Source organism: Mastigoproctus giganteus, chromosome 4, assembly GCF_048544385.1.
Source record: "Mastigoproctus giganteus isolate SK-2022 chromosome 4, ASM4854438v1, whole genome shotgun sequence".
Lineage (NCBI taxonomy): Eukaryota > Metazoa > Arthropoda > Arachnida > Uropygi > Thelyphonidae > Mastigoproctus > Mastigoproctus giganteus.
In genome coordinates this window covers 65,763,572-65,776,377 of record NC_143578.1, presented here as the reverse complement: position 1 = coordinate 65,776,377, position 12,806 = coordinate 65,763,572, and the positions used below count along the sequence as shown (strand labels likewise).

The 12,806-nt window shown below is 36.9% G+C and overlaps 1 protein-coding gene across 1 annotated transcript in view; it reads left to right on the top strand.

Moving 5' to 3' along the window:
• The window catches only part of LOC150086802 (IQ motif and SEC7 domain-containing protein 1-like), an 829,530-nt gene that overhangs the window by 268,503 nt on the left and 548,221 nt on the right, over window positions 1-12,806 (top strand). The gene's annotated exons all lie outside the window — the stretch shown is intronic.

The following is a 12,806-nucleotide window of genomic DNA, read 5'->3' as shown; positions in this document are numbered from 1 at the left end:
CACAAAACACAATATACTGAAGAGATGAGCTGGAGAGCTCATCTGGTTCAGTATATTATGTACATTTTGTTCAGTATTGGACAGTACCGAACAGAAATGTACGTACAGCTTTAAACAAAAATATTCATTGAAAAAAAATTTGGAAAGATTATTAGTCCCTGTGATATTTAGGTTCTTAGTTGTACAGCCTTATATTAAATGTGATTTTTCTATATCTAGTGAACTCCCGTTTATAACATTCCGATTGTAACGCTATCTCGCTTTTAACGCACTTTTCTTCTGGTCCCATTACCAATCCTATGAAGAACCACTCATTTTTTAAAAGCTATAGTGCTCCCGATTCTTTCTCTGCTTAGATCACTTTTTTAAGTCCCTAAGAAGGAAAAAACTTGAATACAACCCTTCTTTCTCTTGTTTTTAGCTTTGGAAAAGGGATAATAGAAACTAAGTTCTAGGAATCGTTAATCATGCAGTTTGGTTTATTTCATAGATATCTTTCCCGGTGTTTATTTTATACTGTGTACCGTAGCCGAGTAGTCAAGCACGAAGGTACATACGTATACGTGCTTCTAGTGACCGGGCTTCAAACCCGTGACTACTAAATACGGTGCTGTTTCTTGTTCTCTCTATCTGTGAACTCCTCAGGCTGCATGGTCGTCCCGGAGTATAAACAGAAACTTTACTTTTTATTATTATTTATTTTTTAGATATGCTGCGCTTTACAAATCAGTGTCTAGCTATTCATTGTTTGAAGTTCTCCTCACCTTTTTGTTTTTTTTTTTTTTAATTCAACATTATTCGTTCGCATTCCTTGCTTGTTCAGTAATCAGTGTCGTGTGTGTGGCATCAATAAATTTCATCAATGATAGCTTCATTATTATTATGTTAATACTACTGTACATTTATCACGTTTATGCAGTAATACTTAAGATATGTTTAGTTAATTTTATAAAATATTTTTAAAAAATTTCATTCTTTTTTAAGCAAAAGAAGTTGATAGTGTAAAAAATCCAGTAGTACATCAAGTGTGCAGGTTTTAAACTTAATACGAACCATTGCTTCATCAGTACTGCAAAAAAAGCTAAAATGCCAATGTCATCTACCAAAATATTGATGAAGAATGAAAAATAACTTGCTTTCGAATGCGATATAACAATATTTTACTGTATTTGCTATAAGAATGATGATGCACCTGCTTTTACTCGCTGTATGGTCTGTTATGGACTGTACTTATAATATTTTGACGTTTGATTATAATTAATAAATGTGAACGATATTATGAATTGGTGAAATGATACTGCCACCGTCATATTATACTTTTAATTAACTATGGGTGGCCTAGTCGATTAGTTGTGGTCATCGGAGATTTAGAAGTTTCTAAATTACTTGAATTGCACGCCTATCAAGGTGAATAAGTTTAAGATACATGATGCATACTTTTAAAAATGCTGGTTTTTCTGATAATGGGTATTTTTAAGGAGAAAATTCATGAACCGTGTACTCATCACCTTTAACTCATATGTTAAACATGGTGAGTATTACTAAACGTATTTTAAATTTATAATAAAAATCGATTTAAACGTGCTTAAAATTTGTAAGTGACCAATTGTAAGTGTAAATCACGTCAGCGTTCCATGGCAAAACGTTCGCGATTATCTCCTTGCCAGTATAAATGTGGCTGTCTGATAAATCCAAAAAAATAGATTTTGTTGTCCTAAAATTGAATCACTGATCAAGGAGGAAAGAATACAGTCAGTGGCGTACTGAATATAATGGGTGGATGTACAAGAAGCTCAAATTTGATACTGTTGATGTGTGTTTAGAGTTTTGGAGAGAGAGAGAGAGAGAGAGAATAATGAAACATGTTAGAAATCAGCACAGTATTGTACTGTCGCTGGAATCTTATACATTATTGAAACTTTCACATTTTTGCTGAAATATTAAATATTGCAGTTTGAAGGATCATTAAGTCTGCACTGATGTTGTGGTGGTCTTTTTAAATCGTGGATAAGAACAATTTTAATGAGATTAGAAAATACACAAGAAAGAAAAACAATACCTAAGCACAAAGGTAATTAAAATTCATTCGGAATAATTTTAACGAATGAAGAAATATTTAATGGAATTCCATTTAACAGAGAGGTTTGAGCGAATATATAGTGAAAACTACAATGCTGAGTTGCTACGTGCTCAAACTAATCTTGGAATAACGAATATATACTATGTTGTCATTCGTTTTCACGAACAAAAGAGGAAGACGCAAACTCAACTTTTAATTAAACTTCGTTATAGTTGCTTTGTAATAGAGGGTGAGTTAAAAGTTAGAAAAACCAATTTCTTATTTATTATATAGGACACGTGAGATACAGAACATTTTGATACAAAGAAACTTTGGGTTGTAAACTTGCATAACAGATGGTGTAATGTTTCTAACTGATTAAATACCAACAACAGAAGTAATACAAGATAGCAATGACCCTTCAGTAGCTTTGAAAGTTGAGAGTTACTTTTCGACCAGATTTTATACAAAATAAGTAACGCCATCTGGCCAAACTGAACACATAAAGATGTCCACGAAGGCTGCCATTTGGCAGACTGTCAAACAACTTCGTGAAGCGGGTACTGCCTGTGGTAGACCACAAAATAAAAGGCTCACTGTCTTGACACCAGAACTTGTGCAAGACGTGATCTGCGCAACTGACTGTTGTGCAGATCGCGGAAATCACTGCGTCGTCTCTCTCTGAACCTGGCTATCATATGGATTTTTTCAAAGGGTAGCATGCAAATTTCAGACACACCTCATCAGCACTGTCCACTTGATGAAAGGACCAAGTAATAGTAAGCAATTCACTTATTACCAATGTTTAATCATTGTGTCACATAAAATTGACAGGGTGACATCATGCATTTTACATTGATAAAGTTTCATCTCTCACATTACATAACAGCCGAACCATATTAATCTGGATCGGACTCTGGTGCGCATATTCCTATTCGCAGCCAGGAATGATCGAACCAGTTTTCTTTGACACACGCTAAATTCTTGAAAGTTATGTACAGATTTTAACCTTTTTTTTTTTTTTTCCAGTAAACAAGATGGCATAGTATTAGAAATAACCTTTCTAACGTTGTTATTGCCAATAAAATAATGTAACTACCATTCCTCCCGCTTTACAATGGTTGAGATTGCCTCAATGTTATCTCAAAGACGTGTGTCCTTCGCGATATCCTGATCTTAGTTCGCCAGATTATTTCCTGTGGAGTTATATCAAAGAATATGTCTTTAAAACAATTCTCATTCTCTTGAAAAACTTAAAAAAAAATTACTTATCTTATTGAAAGCTCATTCCTAGTGAGATTTAATTTATGCTTCTCACAATAAGGCAATAACATGCAAACTGTGGTCCCCGACCTCAGGTTGACGGACAAGTCCGTGAGGATCCGCGAGACGATAGATTCCATGTGTGCCACGAATAAGTTGCATAAAAAAAAAAAAAAAAAAAAACAAGCGCGCTTATCACTCTAATTTTGAATGTTGCGTTCTTAAAGACTGTTTCCCTCCCTCCTAGCATTTCTGGAAGCCGAGATATAAGCAATTATGCATCGAGCGAAAGTAAAACATGCAGATAGATTTTTAATTTATTTTTTTAAAACCGCTTATTTTGAAACCTGGAAGGAGAAATTTTCAATATGGGTTCACAATATTTTCATTTATCGATCGCGATGTTTATTACTGGGAAGAATAAAAATAAATGATATTTTATTTTGGGAGTCTGCCGGCTAGGAACTAAAAGTGGTACGTGGCCGAAAAACTTTACATGATACCGTAATAAGCCTATGACCCCAATTGAATAGGTGCATGTGTGTGTGTGTGTGTGTGTGTGTGGACGATGGTTGTTTTCAACACCTAATGTGACTTATCCTTATCTTCCTTGCGAAAGTTTTAAACTATATTTTTCACAAAATATTGTATACCTTATTTTGTATGAAATAAATATAAGTTTGGATATCCTGAGTTTTGGGGAGGGTTATCCTGTGTATTTTACTTACTATATTTCTACTTGGCCACCTTGTGCGTGTTTTATACTTGCCATCAAAAGAAGTAAGGAAACGAAGCCAAAGGGAATAGATGCTGAGGCTAATCAAGAAGTGGAAATAAGAGAACAAAACAAAGAAGAGACAAGTTAACCCATCTAATTCTGTCACCCCGAGAGGAAGTCGGCTGATAATGAAACCCCTGGCAATTTATTCTTGCCATCCTCTTCTACCAAGGTGATGAGAAGTCTTGCGAGCTTTGTGAGTCCACGTGGGAATTACTCGTCCTAGATAATTTAGCTCCAGATCTCTCTCTCTGTCTCTCTCTCTCTGTTCCCCCACACACGCACAATTCCCTGTCTAACTTATGCGTGGTATCAGTAGGCATTTCGTGCTTTCTAATTAGCCTAAGTAACATCCCCTAAGCGGCATTGATCTGAACTGCTGTGTTCCGACCTTAGTAACCCGACACGACACCGGAATACAATATCGATCAGGTGATTTTGATTCCAAACACTTCTTTCTATTCTTTTCTTCTCCTCTCCTCTCCTTTCCTTTCCATCCTTCCATTCTTTCTTTCTTTCTTTTGTCGTCTCCCCAACTTACTCCCCTGGCTTGTTCGATAAATCATTGTCTTGATTCACTGTTTCCTTCTCTGTGTTACCATGTGAAATAGACTTGTGTCCAGCGTTGTTACAGTTCCTTCTCCTCCCTACCACATTTTTTAATCATTTGATTCTTTTGTTAGTTTTTTTTTATTTTATTGTTTATTATATCTATTGTTTCCTATTTCGAATTTTTCCTGTAATTCCGTTTTATTTTGTTATCGCAAGACTTTTCATCTCTCTCTCTCTCTCTCTGGTGTTAAGAAGTATTTTTTCTTCATTATCACTCTGCATACATTTTTCAGTGGATTAGTCCAGTGTTACGGATATGTTCTTTGCCTTTCAATATCAATTCAGTGTCAAATGAGATTTGAATAGTTCGTTCAACTTTGACACTGCATTATTCCATTACATATAAAATATTTAAGTCATCCATAAATGTACTTTAAAAACATTTCGGTCTAACACTACTTGAGAAGATGTTGACTTTTTATTTATATTTTTTTTATTCACAGTATACCAAAACGATCAGAGGATATATACCTATCCTTTAACCATTTTTGCTTCCTCAAACCATTGCTATTTCATGTGTGGGAACAGCCGTACAATCGACGTACGAGAAACGAAAGTGCACTCAGCCTATCGATTATGACAATGTCTTCGCTATAAACTCGAAGTGTAGCCTGCTGCACTTCGAGTTCTATTCGGTACTCATCTGAATCCTGGAATCAACAACGGATGAAGTGGATTGATTAAAAACAAAACAAGAAAAAAAACACGAAACATGTTTCCGTGTCGCAAAAGAAACAGCTAAAATATAATAAAAAAAATAACAAACCAAGTGATGAATTTGTTATTGGAAGTAAGTGATAAACAGTCTTTTCTAAAATTATAAATTATAAAATTAAAATTACAGTCTTTTCTAAAAAATGATAAATTTCTAAAAGTTCTCTTGAGATCGGCTGTAGTTAGCCGTTCTCAGGCATAGGGAGAAGGGGTTTCCACCGAATTATTTTGGGTTTTTCAGACTTTTGGTTTCAGACAGACATTCTGGGTTTTACTGACAGTACAGAGATACGGATATGAGTAACGCCCGTAGAGCGTTACGATAATAACAATTACCTATTTAAATTTCACTTATCTTACTTTAAAGGTGGAAGTGTTGACTCATGGTTTCAAATATTTGCCATCCTTTTCAAACAAACGTCTGACCGAGTCATGTGTGATTCGTATTGAAAATTGCACATGACATGTTGAAAACATAAGAAAATTAACACTTTCAACAGCACATCGAGAAAAAAAAGTGCTCCTAGGCTAGCAATTGACACGAGTCGATTTTCATATTGTGCAGGATGAAAAACGTAGATTAACTTATGGAATAAAAAGTCACAATTATGGCGTGAATGTACATGTACGTTAATATGCGAAGTTCTGATATGATCAATGAAGAAATTCTAAATGACGTTCATAAATGGATTCCTTTTATGTATGCAGAATTCTAAGCATATAGATCGTAGTTAGCATCTACATAGAAAATGTAAGTTTTTTTCTTCTTATATATAGAATGCCAATTCTTGTAAATTAGTTAATTCTGAGTCACAGGAAGGAGGAAGGATAGACTAATATATATGTATTTGTTTTAAAGTTTAAATATAATTTCGAGTCATTTATGCAATTGCCTATACATATCTAAACCTAAACAAGTTTAAACCAAGAACTCAGAGAACTGTCTCAAATAATGTATGGAGTGTATTTTACTATTTTTTTCTCTGGCCACTTTGAAGCAGAGACAGGTGAAATATCCTTAAAATATCCATCCTTTTAGTGAATGGAGGACGACGGAAATGTGGCGTTGATCTCAGTTGTGCTTAGCATTGGAAATAAGCCTTCTTGCGCGATAACTTAGGAGGGCTTCCTTTAAAATATGCATCGTGTCAATGAAATTGATCCAACTTAGGATTCTTTTTATCTCTTTTTCCTCTCTTTTTATATATAGGCGCTGCAGTTTATTTCTAATCTTCTAGAAGAACTCAGTAGGTTTCAGTGTGGAAGTAAAATCCACATCGGATTTAGTAATGTGACTGAGAGGTTTGATAAAATCTTTACACCGGCAGCGCGAAGCACGTGAACATTTCTAGTTTGTCCTCTTTAACACCAAATTCAATATAATATTTCCCTCTTTTTCTCTTTTACTAGCAGTAGAAGCTATATCTATCCCTCCCCTGATCGCCTGGAATTCTCTAACTTCGCCCTTGCCCTTCTGATTCACATTACATCGGAATCATTTCCTTTGGTTTCTCCTCGAAGAGGAGGAAAGTGCACAGAAGTAGCGAAATGGTGAAATCAGTCGTTTCCATATTGTTGTTAATGGGAGGTGGAATGATTTATGACCGTCATCTTGACGGTGCAGTGTTTCCAGCCGTGTCTCTTCTGTTTCTTAGCAGGGAAGCACTTTGCCCAGAAATCGAGGAAGCAGGCCAGGAGTCGTGGAATTTAAAGCACTTCATCTGAAAGTGAATTAATCACATGCACTAGGGTGGGAAAGTGGAATATCCGCGAAAAGCGGGTGAGATATTGTTGAGGACTGTTAACGTCTTTTCCATCTGGACGATATCACTTTACTTAGTTACTGCCCCTGATCCTAGCATTATTCGGGCTCCACACGTCCACCAAAGTAGGGTCAAATAGCTTAGATAGTAGGTCATAAGGAATGCTTTCTGAGATTGAAGTGTCTGAAAACTGCGTTATACAGTTAAATGTTGATTTTCTGCACTAAAGGGTAATTTGGTTACTGAATGATTCGATTAAATATTTGCGCCTTTATCAAATATATCAGGTTGCTCTTTTTTTAATTTCTTCCAAAAGTGTATTTCTCTTGTTGTAGAGAACAATAAATAACGAGTGTAGACGGAATAAATAACGAGTGTAGACGGAATAAATTTACAGATTTGCATGCTAGTTTCAAAATAATTTGAGCTACTGATGCAACAGAAACTATAAGTAGTATATAGGGAGAAAAGATACCTTAAATTTATCAACAGTGGTTTTAAAATTCTCGATCTGAGAAATTTTTATCTGTTCAATTCACTTCCTCGATTGACCAACTTAGTTCAATATTGAATACCTGCAAGTTTTATTAGATACTGACTCAGAATTACATCCCGAGAAATTGTATATGGACACAGGTAAGTACAACACTCACATATGAGCAATAAACTTGGAAAAAAGTATTCAAGCTAGGTGTTTGCATTTCCCGTGAGCTTACGAATAACAACTGTACGCATCTCTCTCTCTCTCTCTTCTCTCTCTCTCTCTCTCTCTCTCTCTCTCTCTCTCTCTCTCTCTCTCTCTCTCTCTCTCTCTCTCTCTCTCTCAGGAAGAGAAAGTTGATTAGCCATTTCTGAAAGGAACTTTACCTGCAGACAAGAAATGAGTGTTGTATATGAATATTCATCGCAAAAGGCAATCATTATATCCTAAACAAATCCCATTATCTATCATGAAGAGCGCCTTGCGCCCGCAAAAGATTAAAATATAAATGCGCTTGGATATGAAGGACATAATTCATTTTGACCAAAATCAACCGAAGGATTATCGCTGGCGAACTATGCCGTCAACATTTAGCTCCTGTAAACCAGTGGTTCTTAGCTATCGCGCAACGACTCTTCCGGTAGATCTTGAATGATAACTTTCCTTTTTATTTTTGGTGGTGTGTGTGTGTGTGGGGGGGTGTGTGTGGGGAAGGGGGAGGGTGTTAAATCACGTCGTTCCATACTAAATTTAAAACACGAACAGGTTTCAGACGAAGACGAAAACTAAGCTTCTTGTAACTAGTAAGAGAAACGCAGAATAGGATTGTGCTATGCTGAAAAACGGATTGCCAGGAACAGGAAATTGAGAAATTAATTGGATTTAGCAGTTTGAGCAAAGCTTATTTGCAGTTTTGATTTTTAATTATTTTTAATTAAATAAATTATTTAATTAATAAATAAATAAATTTTTATTTTATTTTTAGTATTAATTTTGTGAACGGTAATCTTCTTAAATACCGTACTTTGTATACGTATTTACACAAATGTATACACCGAGTGGTCATCTTAGTAGTAACACATAACCTATACCGAATAAGCCTGCAAAACAGCCTGGATTCGTCATGGCATGTGCCGAACGAATTGGCGAAAATGTACTGATTCATGTTGATTCAATTGCTTCCCACTATTTTTGCAAATTGCATAGTGGCGGATCGCTACTCCAAATAGCTGGAAAGACCCATAAAAAAATTTTCTCGCGTCATTGACGGGATTCGAACTCAGGTCTTTCCCACTCGGTGTAGGGAGGACGGCGATTTTACCAACTGTACTACCCACGAAGGCCAGTTTCTAACTAACCTGGCTTCCAAATGTTGCTCCCCCCATTGTGAACCACCAAAACACTACACCCGTACACTGCTATTAACAGCCAGCATCTACCATTAAAACACTACCACTACACACATTGTTCACACCTAGTCGGATGGGTTCACGCTTTTGTGAACCCATCCATGGATTCTGGTCATCCGTCACTTCCATTAGCGAGAAACAGCAGAAACCCCGATTCAGCAGACCAGGCAACGTTTTTCCAGTCTTTTCCTTTCCAGTATCGGACCGTAGACAACGTCCAATGTTGGTGTTGCTGAATCCACTTTAGTCGCACATTCTTGTTATTTTATTTTATTTTTTTGTTTGTTTTTTGTGCTGACAAGAGTAGAACCGGGGTTGGTCTCAGGCTGCGTTACCCCATCCGTGACAAGATATGGAGAGTTGTGCATTCTTAAAAGGCGCCTCCGTAGCCAGGTGGGAAGGAGCAGCAGTGCGTAGCACACGCTTCTTGATTAGACCGGGGTTCGAGCCTATCACCACCAAATACGGAGGATGCAGAAAGGTCAGGGAATGACCACCGCATACCCCGGAGCAACATGGCCTTAGTTACTAATGCTCCTAAAAAAACCAAATAACAATAACAGCATTCTGAAATGCATCTTTGATTACCACTGTCTTACATGATCGTTATGTGACTGATGCATCTTTTTTGTTACCCTACTCTACAGAAGTTTTGCAAATCTTCTTGGACGTCTGATATCAACTATTTGTTTCCGACCACAGAATTGCTGGTTGGCTGAATGTCAGGCCTAGTCCGAACATGATTCATTCTTCTGTGTAGCTACCCAAAAGAACTGTCTGTACTAAAGTGGTGTCCATGTAAGTAAGCCTTATTAAAAATGTGACCTAACCGTTGCTTTACACAATGGAGTAATCATCTCTTCATATCTACTGGCAAAGCTCCTGTAAATCTCTGAGCGAACCCCATGTTTTGGGTCTGTCAATGATAACAGCCTGTCTCCATTGCTCAGACGACTTCATCTCAGGCTGTAAAGTTCTATCCAAGTCATTTTTCATTATCAACTGTCCTGAGTTTATTTGTTCCTGTCCTCATGACTAAACATGACTTACAAAACTGGAGGCAAGTCATGTATTCCGATATTTCAACACCACCGATGGAAGTTCTTATTTCGCCATATCGGAAAACCACAAGATGTACTGGAACAAACCAACTATTCTATTATTAATATCATTAATTTATAATAACCCTTCTACATTTTTCTCTTATTTTCCTACTTATAAAACAAAAATCCGGTGATCATTGGGTAGGCTTTAATTTTTGTCTAGTAGCTCAGCCTTCATTAATTTTGGATTAGACTTGAAGTGGGAAGGGAGAAGAATTATATGGATGGAAATCGCAGTAAAAAAAAAAAACAAAAAAAAAAAAAACAATAGCGTGAAGAATATTATCTATTAATTTCATTTTATAGCATAAAGATTGAAACATTAAAATGATGACGTTGGGTGTACCAGAAGGCAGGTCCTCAATCCTGGGCACGTTATATCAGCCATTCCAATGGTTTTTCCACGCCTGTGTGGAATGCAATGAAAAGTAGGCATCCGAAGGTGACCTTAAATAGGTGTTTACAACTTTAAAAGGAGCTGAGTAAACTGAACACAGTTAAGGAAGTTTTCACAGTTGTAGACTAGATGCTGGAAGAATTTCCTTAAATCAAAAATGATTGACTGTTGGAAACGTGAAAGTTTATATAAACTTAAAGAAGGGCTGGAGAAATACTTGAAATACTCATGTTACTTGAACTCTCTTCCTTGAATCATTTTATTTTCTAGATAGTAGTATTGCGTAATACCAATATTACGTTTATTAATTCACTCCCGCCTCGAGAAATCCAACTATATCCCCTCTCCTCAGGTGCCTCCGTAGCCAGGTGGGCAGGAGCAGCAGTGCGTAGCACACACACTTCTTGATTAGACCGGGGTTCAAGCTCGTGACCACCAAATACGGAGGATGCGGAAAGGTCAGGGAATTACCAACGCATATCCCCGGAGCAATATGGCCTTAGTTGCTAATGCTCCCAAAAACCAAATAACAACAATAACAGCCCCCTCTCCTGTTCTCAAATTTGTTTTATCCAAAACAGCGGTGGGGACCGGGAAACAACGAAGATACCTATTCATTCCCTCACTTCCTTCTCCGCCCTTGTGTGTAGCGCAGTTGATATAATTACCGTCCTCCCAACAACTGGTGGAAAAGGTCTGAGTTCGAATATTGTCAATAACACGGGGAATATTTATGGTATTTTTAACAACGTGGCTGAGTTAGTCGGTCGCAGGCGAGGATAGTATGGTTTCCCTTCCCGAGAACTCGAGGTTTTTGTCCAGTGAACAGCAAATAGACCGCAGAACCCATGCAATTTAGAGACATAATATATGCAACACAATATGGTATTTTTAACAACGTGGCTGAGTTAGTTGGTCGCAGGCGAGGACAGTATGGTTTCCCTTCCCGAGAACTCGAGGTTTTTGTCCAGTGAACAGCAAATAGACCACAGAACCCATGCAATTTAGAGACATAATATATGCAACACAATATGGTCGATCCAAGATTTTTATAAAATTATTATTTAAACATCCTCATACACGCATGGAAAGATTACTTTCTATAACTACTTCCCCTTCTCCCCTTAAAACATACATCAGGGTAGTTAGCTTAGTTGTGAGTCAATCAATTGCTGAAAGGCTAATTAACTCAGATATTTATATGGTTGTTATGCAATTTCTAGTTGTTAAAATAGTGGGCAATGATATATAGTAACATTTCTTAATCTGGAGTCTCCGTTGATTTTCTAGAAGAAAGGTAGGAATGTGTATTTCGCTATACATTTCATAGAAGTATATTTTATAGTAAGTAAGAATATTTATTATTTAAACATATGCCGCCCATTTTATTCAAGTAACTTTCCACCTATTCAATTGTCGCACTTTCGTCACCGAATGTAATGTTAAAACCGTTTCCTAAATTTATTTCTACGAAAAGACTTTCTCAAGATATGAGATATTCAAATATAGAAAAAATAAATCTCAGGATTCCACTGTCCAGCATCGAATCGAGCATTTGTAAACTTGTGTCAGCCAAATATACTCTCCTTTATTTTAGAGAGAGGGGAGAACATCCCGTTCGTATCACTTTTAGCAATAGAATATTCTCTTGCTCTGTGAAAAATACATAAAGGTGTGCGGGAGAAGGGTCTTCGTCATAGAGCAAAGAACAACTTCAGTGTCGAACACAACGGTTTGTCGTCAACTGCAGTCACTTGTAAGTAAAGCGCTTTATGACTGTACTAGTACAGTTTGCTTTCGTTTCTTCCAACACATCAACGTTTTTGTTTCTTCTTTACAACATCCACATCTTGCATTTCTTCGCCAGATATCGCCACTGCCATATTTTTGCTCTTCCAGATAATTTTTGCCTTCCTTTTTTTCCATTATTTCCAGTCCTGCGATGTTATCAAATGTCACCAAAAAGCACGGCTTCCATCGTGTCGGCATAGATGGGGTGATCATCCCATTCCGTCATGAAAGACATTCACTGTGCAATTCCTTCTCAAATATTGTCTTATCCTGCGTCTTCCTCATTCCAAATCTGCCCCTCAATGTCGCAATATTTCTTTTCTCTCTCCCCAAACAATATCATTATCTTCTCCAGGAATTGTAATTCTGTTTCCTCACCCTCCCCTCCCCAAGCACAGTGTTCTCCAAACCTCACTTTCTGGCTTTCTTGGAATAA